The sequence below is a fragment of the Gossypium raimondii genome, chromosome 10, assembly GCF_025698545.1.
Source record: "Gossypium raimondii isolate GPD5lz chromosome 10, ASM2569854v1, whole genome shotgun sequence".
Taxonomy (NCBI): domain Eukaryota; kingdom Viridiplantae; phylum Streptophyta; class Magnoliopsida; order Malvales; family Malvaceae; genus Gossypium; species Gossypium raimondii.
The window spans coordinates 38,434,838-38,440,837 of record NC_068574.1 but is presented as its reverse complement, the minus strand read 5'-3'; positions in this window follow the sequence as shown (position 1 = coordinate 38,440,837).

The window sequence follows — 6,000 nt, the reverse complement described above, 5'->3', positions numbered from 1 at the left end:
CAGCAGAATAATAATATCTCAAAAGTTTTGTAACTTATTGTAATTTTAGCTCTACCGATGTCTTCTATTTATAGAGAGAGGAAGTGAAACCGTAGTTAAATTAGTAGAATTCATTTAATGTTTATTTAATAAAAAAATACCAATCCCCTTGTTGAACTAGGATAGAGGGCGAAAAATTGGTGTGTCCCCCCTCACATGTATTATGATGGGGATTCGGTTCACTCTTATATTAGGTTCTATTATATGTGCTTCTTGTACTTTTTTAACCCAACACTTTATAAACGAGTCACTAACTTCTAGAAAAGGTCTTAAATGCAATCATAGATCTTTAGTAGGCAACCCACTGAACTATCCCACTGTTTGCAACATCTGAAACATCACCGGTTTCAATTCAAATTGTTGAGCTTGAATGTGTGGTCTAACTATCCCTGGATTTAAATCATCCAAAATTGGAACAACATGTTCATGAATTGACCTGTCTTGGTCATCTATCACACGATTAATAGGAAGATCAACATCCTAACCATTTGGATTTAATGGATCATTCAAACCAGGATTATTCTTGTCCCTATCCATTTTACGCATTTCTCTTCTCCTTCTTTGTAAAGTTCACTCGATCTATGGGTCAAGAGGACTCTTCGTTAGCAGGAATACTTCTATTCATGCATTGATGACAAACCTATAGAAATTAAAAGTAACTAAGTTAAATAAAACTAATGGAATGAGATAAGAAAATAACAAAACCAAATTTCACCAAATTGTCGATCTCCAACAACGATGCCAAAAACTTGTCGCGTGTGAATGTGTTATGCAAATTGTGCAAGTATATATGTCAGATCAAGTAATAAAGTGATAAGTGAGATCGTCGCTACAGGGATCAATTAGGTTTAAATTGGTCAAGTTATTATAAAATAGTGTGATTAATGCTATGGCAAAAACAATATTAAGAATGCAATGATAATTAAGAAATAATAATGTGTGTAATATGTGAATTCTAACAAATAAATGAAAAGGTTATGGCAAGACAAGAGTAAGAATGCAATGGCAATTATGAGAATGATTATGTGAATAATATGCAAACAAGTAACAACTAAGGATCTGAAAATAGAGATGCTACAGCAAAGGTTAAAAGATCTATGATTTTGAATTGTAAGGTTGGGATTACTGAGAATCTACCCTTGTTAACCAATAATTCCTTGGTAAAATCAATCTTATTCTATTGCTCGGAAGAGATCTAAAATGGCCTGCTTCTTTTGAGAGCAAGACCTCAAGTTACCTTGCCTAAAATGATATATGACTATAGGCCTTTAGCAAGGTGCCCAGCACTATTTTTTTTTCCGTATGTAACGTTGCTCTATGTCTAGAGACTACTATAACTATTTAGTCGAATACTTGCTCATATCATTCAATTTCGATATAACTAACCTAACCGTGATAGTATTAGATTAATTCATAAACATGTCACACATTCATCTATATCTAGAGATTATACACATGCAATTCATAAATACCTTTGAATGAAACAGTAAATTAAACTAATCTGGGCTTTAGCCATTAAAAGAAATAAAGGTTTCACCAAGCAGTCCCAACCCTATGAGATTAACTCATGGGTTGGTAAATGACATCCAAATTCAAAATAACATTCAACATCATTTTCATCAATTAAGATCAGAAAGAAACAAATAAAGAAGAAATTGAAGAACTTAGGGAAGATAGCTTGCAACATCATGATTTTGGGCCTAGTTGGAACAGTGGTTTCAGGACCACAAATCTGATGAGGAAAAATTTATTTTTACTATATTTTTATGGCCTACAATTTCACGGAATGATTTCGTGAAAATTTTGTTCAAAAATTTCGACGTTTGGGCACTCAATTTAGTCAAAAGGACTAAATTGTAAAAAGTGCAAAAGTTGAGTTTTATATGTAGAGGTGTCCAATTGTTATGAAATTTTAAATTGGAGGTCTTTATATTGTAATTAGAACATTGCTTAAGTTATGGACAAAAATGGACATGAGATAAGTGAAATAGGAAATTTTTAAGTTGGGGGCATTTTGGTAATTTAATAATTAAAATGAATTAAAAGGGAAAAAGATGGCAAATTGTGATCATCTTCTTCATTTGGCCGAAATTAGCAAGGGAGAAGCCATAGTTAGGGTTTTCAAGCTTCCAAGCTCCATAGTAAGTGATTCCAAGCCCCGTTTTTAATGTTCTTTACGTTTTTGAAGCCCTAGTAACTTGATTTAGCTTATTATAGCAATAATTTAACCTAGGGTTCATATTTGGAAAAATATCCATAGGTAAAATGTGTTTATTTTGATATTTTATGGTATAATAAGAAGCTTGGAATTATGTTAAACAACTTTTGCTAAAGCGATTTTAAGTGAAAACGAGTAAAACGACATAATCGGTAAAAATACCTAATGTTCATAAGTGTTACAGTGAGAATTTGATGCTGCCATAGAAGAGAAAAATGTTTAGCATGTAATAAAACATAAGAACAAGGGATGAATTTTAATTTCTGAGCTTTGGGGAAAAAGTGTAATTATACAAAAGTTTAGGGGCAAAATTATAATTTTTCCAAAGTTTGAGTCAATGATTGTTTTGATGAATGTGAGTATTACATAAGATAAATTTGCTATTATAGATTAAGAAGAACGAAATTCAGAGTTAGACCGAGGAAAGAAAAAGGTTGAAGACTAAGTTGATAAATTTGGCCATATTTTGTACCGAGGTAAGTTTACGGTAAATAAATGCAATATTTTAATAATTATTATTAATGTTGTTATGTTCCAGCAATTATATATTTATTTCATGAATTTATTTAATATTGACTCAAGTATGAGATGACAGAGAATTAGTGTTAAAAAGTCCCGTTGAAACATAAGAAATGTATCGGATACAAATGTCATGACATTTGGGTAAAGAGGTCCCATGTAAGACCATGTCTAGGACATGGCGTTGGCATCGAGATAAGAGGTCCCATGTAAGACCATGTTTGGGACATGGCGTTGGCACCGAGATGAGAGGTCCCTCGTAAGACCATGTCTGGGACATGGCATGGGCACCGATATGAGAACTCCCATGTAAGACCATATCTGGGATATGGCATTGACAGTATAGAAAACATCCCATGTAAGACCATGTCTGGGACATGGCTTTGGCATGTTATTATCAGAAAAGAGACCCAAGAATCCTTATTATTCCAATGTGGCTCAACGGGCTAGTAAACAAATTATGTTCCATGAAAGTTCAGGTAAAAGCATAAATAGAAAATTCAGGTGAGTTATAAGAGTTAAGAACATATTATGTTATCAATTGAGAACCAACATTTCAGCAAGAGAAGAGTAAGTTATAATCATGAGTTATCTAAGTAAACAAGTAAGTGAACGAGTAAGAGATTAAGTAAAGAGGAAATTAGAGATCATGACACTTGAGTATATTTGTTTGTGTTAAATGTTGTTATTTATTTTCTTGTTAACTTACTAAGCTTTATGCTTACTTTTCCTTCTTTTATAGTATTCCAAAGCTAATTCGGGGATCTTAAAGACGTCGGTATTTTATGATGATTAATGTTTGAGCTATGGCATGTATAGGGACTTAGTCATTTTGAATGTATGTCCTTATGATATTGCTAAAGGATGATGTGTAAATATGTGATAATTTTTAGCTATTAAAATGGCTAAGTAAGAATATGTTTGGTATTATGAATGCCTAGGTGATAGTTTATACCTAGAAATTATGAAAGAGTAAAAATTTGCAATGAAACAGTTTTGGGACAGCAGCAGTGATGTGACTTTGAAAAATCACCAAGAATAGTATAAAATGAATTAGAGAAAATTATATATAGAATTAAATCTTATCGAGTCTATTTTCACATAAAAATAACGGTGTGGGTAAAGAAATTTTATATTCCGAGATATTTGAATTTTGGTTAGACAGGGTCAAAATGGTTTTTGGAGTCCCCTGTTCTGAATTTAGAAAATCATTAAAAATTGTACAAAAATAATTACGAGATATAATTTATGTCTAGATTCCTTATTCAGTCTGTTTTCTATAGAAATAAGTGAGAACACCATATGAAAATCATACGATGAGAAAATTTATTTTTAGTGAATAATGGTCAAAACCGTCAGTCAGTGAAACAGGGGAGACTTTAATGAATAAACTGTACTAATTGGCTGAACCAAAATTCTAAAATTTATTTGGTAAGATAATATATGAGTCTAGTTTCAGGGAAAATTTACGGATCTAAATTTCTAGTTTTGTAACTTGAGTTATAGTTAAATTAGTGACTGCTGCGCAGATGCACAGCATTATGGTGAATAGTGAAATAAATTTTAAAAGTAAATTTTTATGCCCCGAACTAATAAGTTAAGTTAAGTAACGACCCATGCTCAACTCCGACAATGGTCTCGGGTAAGAGATGCTACATAGCTTTCGCTTATTCAGCCCACAACTCCGGCAACATGATATCTTATGATTGCCTAAAGGGACTGTCGTCTTCTTCTCCCTTTCCGACTATGCCTTCTTCTCAATCGTTATCCTCTACTTTCGTCCAAGGATGTTCTTCCCAATTGTCTGTCTAACCGTCTCTCCCCCTTTTCAGTTTTTATTTTTGATTTTTATATCTCCTCCTTTAGGGTAGATCCATCATCCTATGATCCCATGATCATTTTCCTCTTTTTTAGGCTGATTTTTTTGGTACATGTACAGTAGAGCTGATAACGGTTAAGTGTTGACTGAGCCGCTTCCTAGCATTGCCACGACATTCGTGTTGGAAAATTGTCCAACCTTTTTCCATGACAAACCTTCACTTATTTATTTCTTTTCCTCATTCTACACCTGCCACTTAATAAACAAATCATTCCCACAAATAATTAAAAGTAACATGTAATAACATTTAAACACAGTCCAAGCCTTTTAATGCAATTTCCTAAGAACACTAATGGAAAATCCTAAAATACAACTAAACTTACTTAAGTACAAGAAGTTAATCAAGTCTAAAGGCATAAAATATAACTCTTTTCAAGAGTTATCAAATGCCTTGGAGGCGTACTCTACATGATTACTTATGTGGCATGTTTTGTTATGCCTATATGGCGTAAATTGTCAAGGATGTCTGGTAATAATTGAATCTGAATGTCTATCACTATTGTAACGTATGAGTAAATTCTTTTAGTTCTGTAATGAGTAAAGCTAAGGTGAAGTATTGATCTGTTCTGGATTATAAGGGACTAAGTCTTAAGGGTTTTCCATGAAAAAGAGATGCATATTTGTATGTCAAGAAGGGTATTTTTTATGATGATCTGTAAATATGGAAAGTCAGGAATATTGTATTTTCTTCTAAAATTATTCTAAACCAGAGTTAATGTTATCTTGAATTATGGGATTTTGATATATCATATCATGGAATTCATCGAGTGGTCTATGTAATGATTTATCGGTGAGGATATATGTGGTACTAATTCGGGATATGACCGAGTATAAATTTATAGTATTATATTCTACATAAGTATTTGCCGAACATATATGAGTATCTCCCCATGATAAATGTCAATGAACAACTGTTTGAAATAAGAATATTGGTTAAGGCATGGATTGTTGGAAGTGTTTTTTAAAAGTATATTTTGTTAAGAAAGTATTATAGGACAAGAGATCTATGAAATGATTGGAAGGATTCTCCAATTAATTAGATATGAAAGATTAAGTATAACAAAAGTATGATAATTGGCGTATATGGGAGTGATAAGACCTTATGGTATCAGCCAAAGTAAATGATGCAAAGTAGTGGTTGACTCATACTAACTCCTACAAAATTTCAAAGCATCCATCAGGGTATGGTTCAAGAGATCACTAAGTACTCTTGGATTTACAAGATTTGTTATTTCTTTTTAGGTAATTGAAAAGAAACTTCGCTTGGAGGGATAATGCTAGAAGCATGCCAAGGTTGTGGCAAAGTGGGCTATTATGCATGCATTGGAGTTGTGGTGCAGTCTAG